General features: G+C 42.5%; 1 protein-coding gene and 1 pseudogene across 1 annotated transcript in view; both read right to left on the bottom strand.

The window, feature by feature from the left end:
- The window catches only part of LOC124722299 (secreted frizzled-related protein 1-like), a 403676-nt gene that overhangs the window by 157666 nt on the left and 227947 nt on the right, over positions 1-18063 (bottom strand). The gene's annotated exons all lie outside the window — the stretch shown is intronic.
- Positions 12461-12578, bottom strand: LOC124723515 (annotated as a pseudogene).

The following is an 18063-nucleotide window of genomic DNA, read 5'->3' as shown; positions in this document are numbered from 1 at the left end:
ATGCGGATAAGATGCCTGTCATCTCGACTGCTAGTGATACGAGGCCGTTTGGATCCAGTACGGTGTTCCGTATTACCCTCCTGAACCCACCGATTTCATATTCTGCTAACAGTCATTAGATCTCGACCAACGCGAGCAGCAATGTCGCGATACGATACACCGCAATCGCGATAGGCTATAATCCGACCTTTATCAAAGTCGGAAACGTGATGGTACGCATTTCTCCTCCTTACACGAGGCATCACAACAACGTTTCACCAGGCAACGCCGGTCAACTGCTGTTTGTGTATGAGAAATCGGTTGGAAGCTTTCCTCATGTCAGCACGTTGTAGGTGTCGCCAGTGGCGCCAACCTTGTGTGAATGCTCTGAAAAGCTAATCATTTGCATATCACAGCATCTTCTTCCTGTCGGTTAAATTTCGCGTCTGTAGGACGTCATCTTCGTGATGTAGTAATTTTAATGGTCAGTAATGTATAGCAGTATAGATATTCTCTCTGTCAGAACATTGTAGATGTTGCATGAGTTTTTGAAAGTACACAGGTGAGCAATACGTAATGACAGAAATATCTTTCGCGTGATGTGTCATTGCCAAGTAACTTGGATCATGCATAGATAAAACTGCTACAGTACAGTACAAAAGGTAACTGAAAGAAATACGCAGTGTGACAAACGGGAATGAGACTTTTATTCCAAGACCATAATTACATTGAAGTCACTGCGATTTATAATGGTCTGGACATTACAAAATGTGGACATCGTTCTCAATAGGATGTGTGATCACCAGCGACGGCAGTGCATGCTCTGGTAACGGGGAGCTGACTAATGCTGGATGGTCGTTTGTGCATGTAGATGTGCTGCAGTACGTCTCGCCAAAGCATCCTACACGTAATCACGGGAATTAAGTCGGGGGAACGGGCTGCCCTTCCATTCGCCGAATATCCTCTCGTTCCAAGAGCTCTTTCACCTGTGCTGTCCGCTGACTTCACTTCATTTCTATGGATGGCAGTAAGCGATAGCATCAAACTTCGCATATGGAGGAGCTCCTGGAACGAGATGATATTCAGTGAAGGGCTGGCCTGCCTGTTTCCAGGAGTTTAAATCCCATTGAGCACCTGTGGGATGCGCTGGGGAGGTATACTGCAGCACGTCTCCATGCGTCAGAGACCATCCACCAGTTGTCAACCGCGGTGGAGGAAGAATGGAACGCCCCGCCACAAGAACTCATTACCAACCTCGTGGCCAGCAAGGGAGCACGTTGCATAGCGTGCACTGCCGTCCGTGGCGACCACATACCCCACTAACAAGGGAACCTCCCCATCGCAGCCCTCTCAGATTTAGTTATAATTTGGCACAGTGGGTAGGCCTTGAAAAACAGAACACATATCAATCGAGAAAACAGGAAGAAGTTGTGTGGAACTATGAAAAAAATAAGTAAAATATACAAACTGAGTAGTCCATGCGCAAGATAGGCAACATCAAGGTCAATGTGAACGCAGGAGCGCCGTGGTCCCGTGGTTAGCGTGAGCAGCTGCGGAACGAGAGGCCCTTGGTTCAAGTCGTCCTTCGAGTGACAAGTTTATTTTTTTATTTTCAGACAATTATCAAAGTTCAAGCACTCACACATAATCAACTTCGCTCTCCAAAATTCCAGGACATGTTCAGATTTGCTTGGACATATGCAGGATTTGACGGTCTACACACGGAAATATTTGAAAACGTTAAAAATATATGTTTTGACAGAGCACAGAGAAAACTGTGCGACTGTGAAACTGTTGCATTCATTTGTTGCAGTTTATGTGACAAACTCTTATGTTTTCCTCACTTCTTTGGGAGTGATTATCACATCCACAAGAAAACCTAAATTGGGCAAGGTAGAAGAATCTTTTTACCCATTCGTCAAGTGTACAAGTTAGGTGGGTCGACAACATATTCCTGTCATGTGACGCACATGCCGTCACCAGTGTCGTATAGTATATATCAGACGTGTTTTCCTGTGGAGGAATCGGTTGACTTATGACCTTGCGATCAAATGTTTTCGGATCCCATTGGAGAGGCACGTCCTTTCGTCTACTAATCGCACGGTTTTGCGGTGCGGTCGCAAAACACAGACACTAAGCGTATTACAGTGAACAGACGTCAATGAACGAACCGACAGATCATAACTTTGCGAAAATAAAGAAAGTAAACTTTTCACTCGAGGGAAGACTTGAACCTAGTACCTCTCTTTCCGCAGCTGCTCACGATAACCACGGGACCACGGCGCTCCTGGACTCACTCTCGCCTTGCTGTTGCGTATCTTGCGCATGGACTAGTCAGTTTGTGTATTTTGCTTATTTTTTTCATAGTTCCACTCAACTTCTTCCTGTTTTCTCGATTGATTTGTGTTCAGTTTTTCAGATTTTCAAGGCCTATCCACTGTGCCAACTTATAACTAAATCTGGGGAGGGGGGGGGGAGGGGGGGGGGGCGTGCGATGGGGATGTTCCCTTGTAAGAACCAAATTCCGCCGTTTGTATTGCCCAGGGGACCATCATGAGTCACTTCAGTGTCATTATTGTCTTTGAATAAAATTGCCAAATGCGTATTTCTTTCACTTGCCTCCTGCACTATACTGTGGCAGGTCTTTCTATGTCTGGTACAAGTTTCATTGAGATATGTTACTTGGAAGTCTCACATCAGGCTAAGGTTACTTTGGTGCTTATGTTTTGCACGCGGGTGTACATTTCGTTTAGTAACACTAGTTGATAATCCAAGATGTAGCCACAACAAACGATCCCTCAGGATAGTAAAATATAAAAACCTTACACACAGGGTCCAGGGATATTACATCTACATCTACATTTATACTCCGCAAGCCACCAAACGGTGTGTGGTGGAGGGCACTTTACGTGCCACTGTCATTACCTCCCTTTCCTGTTCCAGTCGCGTATGGTTCGCGGGAAGAACGACTGCCGGAAAGACTCCGTGCGCGCTCGAATCTCTCTAATTTTACATTCGTGATCTCCTCGGGAGGTATAAGTAGGGGGAAGCAATATATTCGATACCTCATTCAGAAACGCACCCTCTCGAAACCTGGACAGCAAGCTACACCGCGATGCAGAGCCCCTCTCTTGCAGAGTCTGTCACTTGAGTTTGTTAAACATCTCCGTAACGCTATCACGCTTACCAAATAACCCTGTGACGAAACGCGCCGCTCTTCTTTGGATCTTCTCTATCTCCTCTGTCAACACGACCTGGTACGGATCCCACACTGATGAGCAATACTCAAGTATAGGTCGAACGAGTGTTTTGTAAGCCACCTCCTTCGTTAATGGACTACATTTTCTAAGGACTCTCCCAATGAATCTCAACCTGGCACCTGACCAACAATTAATTTTATATGATCATTCCACTTCAAATCGTTCCGCACGCATACGCCCAGATAGTTTACAGAAATAAATGCTACCATTGTTTGTTCCCCGATATTACTCGGGGATAAAACGAGGCCGGGGAGATGGGCCCACAGCCCCCACCACCCTCTCCCTCTTAGTGCTGCGGCGAAGAAACGCTGCACTCTGCCCACTGTCATGCCAGTATCCGGTGCAGACTTGCGCCACAAACTTCACATTTTACTTTTTGAATAAAAGGTGTTCGACTATAAGAGCTACCATAGGCGAATATGCTCGCGTTTAAAACACTCTGACTGAAAAGTGTGGCATCAGCTGCTTCATTCTGCCTTCCTCAGCACGTTTACAAGTTTTCCAAAAATTTTGGCATGCGAACATATTCGCGCTCTTTTTAACATGCAACTCACTTCTCACTCCCGTAAACTCCCTTAACTGTAACTCACTTACAACCATAGGTCCATCACATACGCATCCACTTCGACTTGCTCATTCAAATGGTTCAAATGTCTCTGAGCACTATGGGACTTAACTTCTGAGGTCATCAGCCTCCTAGAACTTAGAACTACTTAAACCTTACTAACCTAAGGACATCACACACATCCATGCCCGAGGCAGGATTCGAACCTGCGACCGTAGCGGTCGCGCGGTTCCAGACTGTAGCGTCTGGAACCGCTCGGCCACCCCGGCCGGCTTGCCCATCCTCGCGCACTCATTCAGCCCAACTGATTGTTATTTTCTGCTTATGTCTCTCCAGCTGTCGCTGTATCCTGTCTCACAGCCACATTCTGTATCATTCTGTCCCACTACTACCGTCTCCTCTCAATGTCAGTGTCTCTCTTTCGCTCTCTTTTACTGCCACTGTCTCAGTCATTCCTTCCCACCGCTGCTGTCTCTTCTTACTGTTACAATCTCTCTTTTCCCCGTTGTCATTGTCATAGACTCTCTTTCTCCTTAGCACTGGCCCTCCTCCATTTCACCTTTTTCTTCTCTTTATTCCCCTCGGGGTGGCACTGTCTCCACTCTTTCCTTAGCGCTTTTCTGTCACTGTCGACTGTGTTACACTGCCACTGCAGCCCTTTCTTTCACTCACACTGCCACTGTCTCCCTTACTCTTTCCATACCACAACCACTGTCTGCTATCTTATTTATTACTTTTCCGTCTCTTTCCCGCTGTCACAGTCTCCTTCTCTCTCAGCATAGAAAAGAGCGAATGCCTTCGTATGCCAACATTTTAAAGGTGTTGATGAAGGTAGAATGAGGCAGCTGGTAGACCACTTTTCAGTCAGTGTTTTCAACACGAGCATATTCATCTTACTTGTGCTCTGATAGGAGCATTTTTCCGCTGGCTCCCTTCTAAGCCCTGCCAGAGTACGGTATTTCGCTCATATGAATAGAACTTTATATATCAGTAAAATTTTGATAGTTTACGGAGGTGAAATAACGGAATACTGATTTTACACCTCAGGCCGGATTTCATGTGCACAAAAATTTTTCATGTTCTTCAGTACTACAGTAGCGGGGTTCCAGAACCCTTCTGATTACAACGGAAACAATTTACAGCATATTTTCCAAAAGCTTTCGACACCATTCCTCACAAGCGTCTTCTAATCAAACTGCGTGCCTACGGAGTATGGCCTCAGTTGTGCGACTGGATTCGTGATTTCCTGTCAGAAAGCTCACAGTTCGTAGTAATACACGGAAAGTCATAGGGTAAAGCAGAAGTAATATCCGGCGTTCCCCAAGGAAGTGTTACAGGCCCTCTATTGTTCCTGATCTATATTAACGACACAGGAGACAATTTGAGTAGCCGTCTTAGATTGTTTGCAGATGATGCTGTCATTTACCGTCTTGTAAAGTCATCAGATGATCAAAACGACTTGCAAAATGATTTAGATAAAATATCTGCCTGGTGCGAAAAGTGGCAATTGACCGTGAATAAAGAAAAGTGTGATGTTATTCACATGAGTACTAAAAGAAAAGCCGGCCGTTGTGGGCGTGCGGTTCTAGGCGCTTCAGTCTGGAACCGCGTGACCGCTACGGTCGCAGGTTCGAATCCTGCCACGGGCATGAGTGTGTGTGATGTCCTTAAGTTAGTTAGGTTTAAGTAGTTCTAAGTTCTAGGGGACTGACGACCTCAGATGTTAAGTCCCATAGTGCTCAGAGCAATTTGAACCATTTGAACTAAAAGAAATCAGCCAAGTCACACAAATCTGAAGGCTATAAATTCAGCTAAATACTTCGGAATTATAATTACAAATAACCTAAATTGGATCGTACACATAGATAATACTGTGGGTAGAGCAAACCAAAGACTGCGATTCATTGGCCGAACACTTAGAAGGTGAAACAGGTCTACTAAAGAGACTGCTTACACCACGCTTGTCCGCCCTATTCTGGAGTATTGCAGTGCGGTGTGGGATCCGCATCAGGTGGGACTGACGGATGACATCGAAAAAGTACAAAGAAGGGCAGCTCATTTTGTATTATCGCGAAATAGGGGAGATAGTGTCACAGACAGAATTCTATCTGAGGACGAACGCAATACAACTGTTCCACATGGCCACCGTTCATATGAAGGCAGGCTTTAAGTACGTCTCCTCATCGATGCTCGTACACGTTCAAAACTCCCAGACGTGTTCTGAACGGACTTACAACCATCCACAATGCGTTCCCGTAGTTCATTGACACTATCAACAAGGCTGGAATACCTCGAAGCTTTTAAACATCTGTACACAAAAAAATCCCACAAGTTCATGTCGAGGGACGTGTGTGACCATGCTATTGGCGACTCACGACTGATACACTCGTTGTCAAAACGCTGTTTATCAGTACTTAGATATCCGGAATTATAATAAAATTAAACGAGGGTAATTTAACACTTTGTAATTTACGCCTCTCATGAGGTGTATTGAAATAAACGTAGCCTTTGAAATTAACATTGTTGTAATACTGACATGACGGCACCAGTGCATACATCGTATGGTTCATGGACCTATGTTTATTAGGATTATTTGCTTGTTTCATTTGTAACTATAATAGTCAAACAGCTTGTATAATGTAAAAGCTTTTGTAAACAAGAATATTATGAATATTCTGTCATAATAAAGGACAATGAATAGTATTTGTAAGAGAAATCCTCGCTGCAGTATGACGATGTGGCAAGGACCGAGATTGTTTACAGTGAGACAAATCATTCATTCAGGCGGGATAGCTGGTTTCAGTTTTTCCTTCGGTGGTATGACTTTTTACTGTTGAGATATTAAAGTTGCTTTTTCGTTACGTGAGCACTGACGCCAGTATCTTCAATTTCGACGTTGGTGGGATGACTGACAAGAGTGCCGTATTGCGATCTTCCACAGCGAATCAGTTTTGTAAGACCGAATTCATTATTCCATCTTTCTCTTTGTCATCTTCTGTTTTGGTGCCAGTATGGTCACTGAGCGACTGAGTAGCTAATTATGGTCCATTTACTGACTTTACGCAACACAAAAATTTCTTAGGATTTTTAAGTCTAGTATGCAAAATTTCACTTCAAGTTTCACCGAAAACATCATCTGTTCACTTTTCTATTTCATCTCTTCTCGTGTCCACTGGTTTCTCATCTTCTTGCAACTATTTAATTGCGAATAGCTTACAATCTCTTAGCATTACCTTTACATTTTGTTATGTTCTCAGATTTTTGTTTAAATGCAAGTTTCCTCCCAATATTCCTAAGCTAGATTGCTTGCACTTTAATTTTTTATTGTACTGTTCAGATTCGTTTTACAGCTTGATAGAACTTATTCTTCAGATGTCCCTATTAAATAATTAATACTCTTCCTCTAAATTAATATGTCTTACTTTTTACGAAAGCTTTTTTACTGTCTATTTTCTCATTAGCACTCTTCCTGTCTTCATGATTGCTTAATTTCCTGTTATTGACGTGTTATTGATCCATACTGGCGTTCTGTCTGAATGAATATTTTTTAACGTAGAATTTTTGCAATTTTAGGGAGATTTTTCAAACCTCTTTTGTTAAGTGGAGTACTAAGTCAGTCCTTCATAGTCTTGCTTTAATTACTGCTTTTATCCTTGCATTAGACTTCATGATTCCTTCCAGATACTCAAAATTTGTACGCTTAATGACTGTATACCACTTATCGATTCGACTCAAGATGCATCAATGGCAAAGTTGTGACACAACCCATTAATGAATCCTGTGTCCTGTTGAGCATAAAGAAACGTATTAAACAAGCTTGTACGCGGAGTACGTAACGTCAAACGAGTGTGTGTGAGTTCAGAGAAGTTGAATTAGAGCCCAGCCACAGAATAGGGAGTATACAGAATGGAAATTCAGTTGAAACCATGCGCCAAAATTTTGTGCGCATGCGCGAGTCTGCCACATTGAAACCGAGTTAATAGCTGTGCTTAATTTATTAATAGTGCATTTTAGCTGCTGGGCTCACGTACAAGTAAAAAATTGTTTGATGTACTGGAAAAATTAGAAACATATAAAGAGCAGTAGTAAGAGAAAAGACCACACAGGAAAGTAACGAGCGATTCACAGGAAGCAGCTGACAGCAGTATACGAGAAAAATGAGTTTTACGATTGTCTTGTTGTAAACCGTAAAAGCTCATTAAACTGTAAAAAATACCGTACGTAAATCAAGTTAAATCAACTCTTGTGGTTAGTTTTTCGGTAGAGGTTCTCCCTTTCTTTTAAAAAATTAAAAATGACTTATTTCACGATTGCGCGTCTTATTGGATCCTGAGGAAAATAACTGGCATATAAAACTGATTTTTTTCGTGTCTTATAGTTTCCTATCGCCAACGGCCTCGCTGCAGTGGTAACACCGGTTCCCGTCAGATCACCGAAGTTGTCGGACTGGGCTAGCACTTGGATGGGTGACCATCCGGTCTGCCGAGCGCTGTTGGCAAGTGGGGTGCAAGCAGCCCTTGTGTGGCAAACTGAGGAGCTACTTGATTGAGAAGTAGTGGCTCCGGTCTCGGAAACTGACATACGGCTGGGAGAGCGGTGTGCTGACCACATGCCCCTCCATATCCGCATCCAGTGACGCCTATGGGCTGAGGATGACACGGCAGCCGGTCGGTACCATGGGGCCTTCATGGCCTGTTAGGGAGGACTTTAGTTTAATATCAATACCCTAGAAAGGAAATATGAATAATCCGCTGAATTACAAAGTCGTATCATTAACGTCGATTTCGTTTGATTCTGGAACATTTACTGTGTTCGGATATATATGAATAACCTCGAAGAAAACGATTTATTGCCTAATAGCCAACAAGGATGCAAAATGTATCGTTCTTGTGAAACATTATTAGCTCTTTATTCACACGAAGTAATGAGTTCTGTCGATTCGGGATCTCGAATTGATTCCTTATAGCCGGCCGGTGTGGCTGAGCGGTTCTAGGCGCTAAAGTCTGGAACCGGGCGACCGCTACGGCCGCAGGTTTGAATCCTGCCTCGGGCATGGCTGTTTGTGATGTCCTTAGGTTAGTTAGGTTTAAGTAGTTCTAAGTTCTAGGGGACTCATGACCTTAGAAGTTAAGTCCCATAGTGCACAGAGCCATTTGAACCATTTTTTGATTCCATATTTTTAGAGTTCCAGAGATCGTTTAAACCGCTCCTCACAACTGTCTTCTCATCAAATTGCGTGCCTATAGAGTATCGTCTCAGTTGCGTGACTGGATTCGTGATTTCCTATCAGAGAGGTCACAGTTAGTAGTAACTGACGGGAAGTCGTCGAGTAAACCAGAAGTGATGTCTGTCGTTCCCCAACGAAGTGCTGTAGGCTCTCTCCTGTTTCTAACCTAAGAGGGCGCGCTGAAAAGTAACACCTCCGACTTTTTATGTGAAAACTCGTGAAGTTTTTAAATAAAGCAAATCTCATTAACATTCTACATCTTTATTCTTCATGTCCACATGTTTGCCACCCTCTTCCGCTAGAGCGCTCCGAATTGTAGCGGGTAACATGGCGGTGTGCGACGTAACTATGTCGGCGCATGAAAAATGGCGTGCCGTAATCGAGTTTCCAATTCGAAGAGTTCGTCCACACATGTAGAACCCTCTCCTTTAGCATGACAGTGCCAGACTAGACACGATCTCTGCGACATATGCAACAATCCGACGCCTTGAGTTCACTGTTATAGATCATCATCGATTCAGTCTCGACTTGACCCCATACGAGTTTCGTCTCTTTCCAGAACTTAAAGAACACCTTCGAGAACTTCACTGTAATAGTGATGAAGCTGTGCGAGCAGAGATGAGATTGTGGCTATGTCTACAATGTCAAACCTTCTATAGTTACGGTATCGACAAACTGCTCTCTCGTTGGGAGAAATGTATTCGTCTCCAGAGTGACAATGTTGAGGAATGAATATGAAGACGTGAAGAAGATGTTGTAGAATTTTAATAACGTTTGTTTTATTTAAAAGCTTTAAGAGCTTTGACATAAAAAAATTCGTAGGCATTACGTTTCAGCACGGCCTCGGATATAAATGATTTAGAAGACAATCTGAGCAGCCGTCTCTGATAGTTTTCAGATGATGCTGTCATTTACAGTCTAGTAAAGTCATCAGAAGATCAAAACTAATTGCCAGCTAGTATTTCAACCTAGCACCAGTGTAAGTAGACTGTTTAGGTTTTTATGTTGGTAACGCCACGTAGCGCTCTGTTTGAAAATCGCTGACTGCGCTGTGTGCAGTCTGTGGCTGTTTGGACTCATTGTTGGAATATTCGCTTGTGTAGCGTTGGGCAGTTGGAGGTGAGCCACCAGCAGTGGTGGATGTCGGGAGAGAGATTACAGAGTTTTGAGAGGTTACTATTAGCGGTCGATCTGGACGTGTGTCCGTCAGAAAAAGGAAATTTGTAAGACTGGAGATCATGAAAGGATATATGTATAAATATATAATGACTTTTGAACACTATTAAGGTATCTCTATCAAAATCTTTCATTTGCTAACTATGCCTATCAGTAGTTAATGCCTTCAGTAGTTAGAATCTTTTATTTAGCTGGCAGTATTGGCACTCGCTGTACTGCAGTAGTTCGAATAACGAAGATTTTTGTGAGGTAAGTGATTCATGAAAGGTATAGGTTATTGTTAGTCAGGGCCATTCTTTTGTAGGGATTATTGAAAGTCAGACTGTGTTGCGCTAAAAATGTTGTGTGTCAGTTTAGTGATGATCAGAATAAGTAAAGAGAGAACTGTCTGAGTACGTTCAGTTTTGCTCAGCTGTTTGAAAATCAAATAACCTAAGAGTTTTTTCAGCACTGTCATTTTTTACATACAAAGGGGAAGTTTCACCGGTAGAGGAAGGTAAGATACACACAGACAAGGGGAAAAAATATGGAAACACCGGGAGAAATACAAGCTTGAGCATAAGGCGGTGTCCTTGCGGTCTCAGGCGTCTTGTCACGGTCCGCGCGGCTTCCTCCGTCGGAGATTCGAGTCCTCCCTAGGGCATGAGTATGTGTGTCGTCCTTAGCGTTAGTTAGTTTATGTTACATTAAATAGTGTGTAAGCTTAGGGACCAATGACGTCAGCAGTTGGTCCCATAAGGCTTTACCAAAAATTTCCAAATGTCCTCACACGTTGCAAGTATAAGTCGTGGTCATTACAGTTTCCTGTGTAGTTGTGAGTGCATAATGTTGGAGCTAAGTGAATGCCAACGTTGGCAAATTTTTGGTGTTCATATGGTGGGCATTTCCGTAACCAAGGTAGCCGAAGTGTTTGGTGTTTGAAGAGGCACCGTATCGAAAATATATACCGCATACAGGGAAAGTGAAGAAACGTGATTTGCTAAGTTACAATTCGAACGAAATTGTAAATAGAGTCATCGTGACAAACGGTCATTGGAAATGATTGTGACGAAAGTGGATGAAAACTGCAAAAGTCGCTGCAGAACTCGATGTCGCACCCGCGAGCCCTGTCAGCACCAAAAAAAAAAAAAAAAAAAAAAAAGCGAAGGGAGCTCCAAAATGTGGGAATCGCAGAGCGAACTGCCATTTCTAAATCACTCATCAATGATGCAAATATCCGTAACAGGAAAACGTGATGTCGAAGCCATAAAATGTGGCCTATGGAGCAATGGAAGAAAGTGTTTTGGTCGGATGAGTCTCGTTTCACAGTTTCCAAATTCTGGTCGAGTTTACGTCTCAAGAATGAAACATGGAGGAGCTTCGGTGATGATTTGGGCAGCCATATCGTTGTATTACATGGGATCCATTGTTACTCTGCAAAGCTGTATTATTGCAAAGGATTATGTGACGATTCTGGCTTATCAGGTACGTGCCATGGTACAATGTTTGTTCCCCAACGGCGAGGCTGTGCTCCAAGGTAGAAGGCCCTTTGTTCACATAGCTCGCATTGTCCAGGACTGGTTTTGTGAGCACGAATATGAATCGTCGCATCACCCCTGGCCACGAGTCTCAACGTTACTGAGCCTTCGTGGTCTGCTTTGAAGAGTTGGGTGCGTCATCGCTATCTATCTCCATCATAGTTATCTGAACTTGGCACTATTTAATCAACTTTTGGATGTTGCAGTTCTTCTTATTTCTGTGTTTGCTAAGAACAAAACTATAAAGGTGTCTTGCATAAGGCGGAATTCTTCTCCAATTGGAACTATTTTTCAGGACGAATGGAGTAAGATTACACTGGAAACAAAACAGGACTTGTGTTTATCAATTCTGCGGCGACTGGAAGCGATTTTTCATGCCAGTGGTTTTTCTACATCCTATTAGGCACAGTAATGTGCTGCGTTTTAGCTGTTTCAATATTTTTCTCCGCTCGCTGTACGTCGTGTAGTGATCCGTCGTAGTGATGCAGTTCACAGGTTTGTTCTCCCTGTCAAAGATACCAGAGAGCAGGGAGAGCACCCCGTAGCCAGGCCACAAGTGGCCCATCGGTACCATCCGACCGCCGTGTCATCCGCAGCTGAGGATGCGGATAGGAGGGGCGTGTGGTCAGCACACCGCTCTCCCGGTCGTTACGATGGTTTTCTTTGACTGAAGCCGCTACTATTCGGTCCAGTAGCTCCTCAGTTGGCATCACGAGGCTGAGTGGACCCCGAAAGATGGCAACAGCTCATGGCGGCCCGGATGGTCACCCATCCAAGTGCCGGCCACGCCCGACAGAGCTTAACTTCGGTGATCTGACGGGAACCGGTGTACCCACTGCGGCAAGGCCGTTGCCAAAGACACCAGGCCATGGTGGTATTCCAAGTAAATATAGGTGGAATACGATGACGAATTAGCTTCTTTCCTTGTTTATATTCATCTATAATCTGCTGCGCAACGAACAGTCGTGTGTGACTGGAAAAGAGCGCAGGTCACTACTGTTTCGAAAAGGGGTAAAAGACGGATGTCTCAAACTACACATAAATATCTCTGACGTCCGTCTGTTGCAGGATGTTAGGTCACACCTGCCGGAGTGGCCGAGCGGTTCTAGGCGCTACAGTCTGGAAGCGCGCGACCGATACGGTCGCAGGTTCGAATCCTGCCTCGGGCATGGATGTGTGTGATGTCCTTAGGTTAGTTAGGTTTAAGTAGTTCTAAGTTCTAGGGGACTGATGACCTCAGATGTTAAGTCCCATAGTGCTCAGAGCCATTTGAACCATTTTTTGTTAGGTCACATTCTGAGCTCCAACATTTGGAAGCTTCTGAAGGCAATGAAGCTTTTGTCAAAGAATCAGCACGGATTCAGGAAAACAACATTAGTGTGAAACACAGCTGGATTTCTTCATATACAGTATCTTGCAAACACTAGATGCAAGTGAACAAGTGCATTTCACCTTCCTAGATTTCGGAAAGTTGTTCGACATTGTACCACACTGCCGAGTAACAACCAAGAGAAAATCATACGGAGTATCTTCAAAGATATGCAGTTGGTTCGCTGAGATTTTCACTAAAGGAACCCTGTTCTGCACAGCGATTGCTCAACAAAACGAAAGGACCAGCCGACGTCACCCAAGGAAGCGTAATATGACTTATAATTTATTCATAAATCATATCTGTCAGAGTGAGCAACACTATCAGATTGTTATCTAACGATGCTGTTGTCCACGTGAAAGTGTCGTTGCTGGACTAAGAAAATGCAGAAACACTTGGACAACGTTTCCGTTTGGTGTGACGAATAGCAGTAGCGGTTGAATGAGAATAAATACAAGATGATACTTACAACAAAGAGACAGAAAACCACTACTGTCCTAATCCAAAATTAGTGACTGACCTCTGAAAAATGAACCTGCGAATGTTTATACAATCATTATAAGATCGTAAAAAACTGGGTTGCAATAGGAAACACATGTTAAGCAAGTATACGTGAAGCAGCATTTGTACATGCTGCTTAAGATGGGCTACCACATGTAATAATGTATTTTACGATCTGAGGACATGATTGTCTAAAAAATCGGCGGCGCATTCTCCATATGTCCTCCACTGATTTTGTAATAGGATACTAGCGGATTCCGTATCATTGTTGTAGGTATCATCTTGCGGTTATTCTCATTCAAAGACAACTGTCATGCATCACGCAAAACGGAAATGTAGGATTTTGCAGTGCGTGTGTTGTTTAGAAGTACGATGCAAAGCTCCCGCGGACATGCACGTATGTCCTAAGAAACTTTGCATCGTACTTCTGAACAACACAAGCACTGCAACATCGTATTTACCCGCCAACACTGGGCGAGTGACTTCATTTATAATGTCTCCCGTGTATGGGAATATACATAATATATGTACGAGTACATGTTATAGACACATGACTGACAACATATGGAAGTTTGGGGTTGGCCATAAGCTTGCACGGATAGGCTACTGCTAAGGCGACCGATCGCGATAAGCGGGAAATCCAGGTTCTAGTCCCTCCGGCACAAAGTTTCACTATCGTCATTTCTTTATACAGCTGATGGTTGTCTATATTGGCAACTGCGAATACATTTCATGTAAACGAAAATGTTGCCCAAGTCTTTCTGTATTTTCTTAACAAAGGTCCAAAGACGATACTTTTGTGTAGACAACAGCATCGTCAACGAGTTGTGTGATACTGTTGTTCACTGTATCAGGTAATTTTTATGTATAACTGAGAAGTCCTATTAGCTTCCTATAGATAATTGCCTAAACAATGGAAACTGGTAATTTGCTTTATAATTTGCTATCACATTTAATTAAAAAGTACGTCATCTTGTGTAAATGTTTAGGGGTAATACTAAGAAGCGATTTGAGTTGGGGCGAACACACAAAATCAGTATTAGGGAAGGCGAATGGAAGACAGATTTGTTGGAAGTTTTATGGGAAAATGCGATGCAACTGTAAAGGAAAGCTCGTGCGAGACACTCCTGCGATCAGTATTAGTGTATTGTTCCAGCGATTGGAGTCTTTATGAATTAGGCATGAGTACAGACATCGATGGAATTGAGAAACGCGCTGCTAGGAGTGTATCTGGTCGGTGTAGGCCATACCTAAGTGTAATAGACGCTCGGGGCTCCTCGGAGGGGGACTCTGGAAGGAACGAGACGTAGTTCTCGCGAAACCCAACTGGGTAAATTTAGAGAAACAGTATTCGAGCAACAGCTGTGCTACCTCCATCGTGTGCCTCGTGTAGGGACCATGGGAAGAAGGTAAGAGAGTAAGGACACGTACAGAAGCATATAGTCACTCACTTAACAGAAAATCACTAGTTTTGGAACGAAGTACGCTTCTCCACGCACTTTACAATGGCTTTTGGGGTCTACAGGGTATATATAGAAGCATGGGGTTGTTTGTTCGGTGCCTATACAGCGTAATTCGGAAGCTATTGAAAAGGCTGTATATGTAAGGATAATTGATCATTTTATATCACATAATTTGATATCAAATGTATAGTTCGGCCTTAGAAGTCGTTTAACAACTGAAAATGCTATATTCACTTTTCTCTGTGAGGTACTGGATGGATTAAACAAAAGGTTTCGAACGCTAGGCATATTTTTTGATTAAACTAAGACGTTTGGTTGTGTTGATCACAAAATATTGCTCCATAAGATGGACCAGTATGCAATACGGGGAGTTGATCACAATTACTTTAACAACAGACAGTAAAATGTCGTTATTCACAGTGTTGAGAATGGCTGTGACGTGGGATCTGATTGGGATACGGTCAAATGGGGGTGCACCAGGGATCAGTGTTGGGGCCAGTCCTGTTCCTTATTTATATAAATGATATGCCTTCTAGTATTACGGGTAATTCTAAAATATTTCTGTTTGCTGATGACACTAGCTTGGTAGTAAATGATGTTGTGTGTAACATTGGCTCTGTTTCAGATAGTGCAGTTCACGACGTAAGTTTATGGCTTGTAGAAAATAAACTAACGCTAAATCACAGCAAGACTCAGTTTTTAGTTTCTAACACACAATTCAACAAAACTCGACGTTTTAATTTCACAGAATGGGCATGAGATAGGTGAAACTGAACAGTTCAAATTTCTAGGTGTTCAGGTACACAGTAAACTGTCGTGGAAAGTCCACGTTCAGGATCTTGTTCAAAGACTTAATACTGCTATTTTTACTATTCGAACGGTACTTGAAGTAAGTGATCGTTCGACGCAAAAATTAGTCTACTTTGCTTATTTTCATTCGCTTATGTCGTATGGTATTTAATTTTGGGGTCACTCTTCCCATTTTCAAAAGATATTTTTGCCTCAGAGACGGGCAGTTCGGGCAATAAGTGGTATAAGTTCGCGAACCTCTTCTCGACCCCTGTTCACTAGTCTGGGTATTTTGACATTGGCCTCTCAATATATATTTTCTTTACTGTCGTTTCTTGTTAACAATATCAACTTATTCCAAAAAATTAGCAGCGCTCACTCAGTTAATACTCGGCAGAAATTCAATCTGCATTTGGATATCATTTCCTTAACTCCTGTTCAGAAAGGTGTGCAGTATACTGCTGCATCCATTTTCAATAAGCTACCACAAGAATCCAAAAATCTTAGCAGTAATCCACGCGCTTTCAATTGATGCTGAAGAGTTTCCTCATGGGTCAATCCTTCTATTCTGTTGAGTAGTTCCTTGAAAAATTAAGCTAATTCGCATGTTATATGGTTGATTTCGTTTACTTAAAGTTATGGCTTGACTTTTTTTGGGTTCATAAACATTTCATTTTATCTGTTATTACTTTTATGCTGTAATTTCATCTACTGACACGTTCCATGACCTTGGAAATTTGCTTCTCAATTTGGTCCTACGGAACTAGAAGTGTAAATAAATAAGTAAATATTGAATTTAACTGATGAGAGAAGAAGATATAAAAATGCAACAAGGAAGCAGACGAAAGAGAAGACAGACTTCTAGGAAATTAAACGGGTAGAAAGTGCAAATTGTCTAAGAAGGAATGGCGAGAGGACAAATGCCGGGCTGTAGAATCTTTCATAAGAAAAGGGAACATACATATCATCTATAAGAATATCAAAGAGAACATTGGAGAAAACAGAAACAGCTGTGTGAATATCAAGAGCTCAGATTGGAAACCAGTATTAAGGAAAGAAGGGAGAGCTGAACGGTTGCAGGTACATATAAAGGAGTTATATAAGAGAAATGAACTTGAAGGCAATATTATAGAAAGGAAAGAGGAAGGAGATAAAGATTAGATAGGAGATATGACACTGCGAGAAGAATTTGACAGAACACAGAAAGATATAAGACGACATAAAGCCCCCAATGTAGACAACATTCCCTCAGCACTGATGATATCCTTGGGAGATACAGCCATGACAAAACTATTCCATCTGGTGTGAAGGACATACAGTGTGAGACGGTGGAAATATAAGGAGCAGTGAAACGAAAACGAGACACAGGGAAAAAAGTAAGTAAAACGTTTATTATTTCAAAAATAATCGTCATAACTGCTAATATATTTATCCTACTGTGAGACAAGACCGCCATTGTCTTCATGGAAAAACGTTTTTTGGTTGTCTATGGAACCATGTCGCCCGAACACATGTTACCAAGGTTGTTTCGACTACGCTGAAGAAATTTTGCTGGAAAGCCCTCCATACATCCCGATCTCTCCATATGCGATTTCCACATTTTTGGTGCCCTGAAGAAAGACGTACTGAAACTTCTTTCTTAAAAATTTTACTTAAACTGCTGAGTGAAATTGAATGCAAGTGAACCTACTTTCTCTTTACTTATTCTTATAATGTCAGTACTGATCCACAATATTCTAGCGCAACGCAATCTGACTGCTCAAAAAAGGATAACCAGACTTCAAATAATTAATTCAGAAGAATGGCCCTGAATGAAAAGAAATCTTAACAATAACCTATACATTTCATTAAGCACTTACCTCAGAAAAATCTTCATTACGCGAACTACTGCAATACAGCGAGCGTCAATACTGCCAGCTAAATAAAAAATTCTAACTACTAATAGGCATGTGGTTAGCAGAGGAAAGATTTTGTTGCAAACCAAATAATGTATTTTTTACCTTAATAATGTGACACCCGGTTGAGACACAAACACAAATCGTCATTGACGTCCATTACAAAGGTATGTAATCATGAATGATATTCAATCTCCAGGTCGAACATGTACAGATCGTTAGCCTACGCTAACACTTCAGACCTCTACCCTCCATCAATGCTGACTTCTCACATCTAACATCCGTCACTGCTGGCCGTTCACCTCCAACTGCCCAACAGCTG

This window comes from Schistocerca piceifrons, chromosome X, assembly GCF_021461385.2.
Source record: "Schistocerca piceifrons isolate TAMUIC-IGC-003096 chromosome X, iqSchPice1.1, whole genome shotgun sequence".
NCBI classification, from domain to species: domain Eukaryota; kingdom Metazoa; phylum Arthropoda; class Insecta; order Orthoptera; family Acrididae; genus Schistocerca; species Schistocerca piceifrons.
This window is presented reverse-complemented; position numbering and strand designations above follow the sequence as displayed.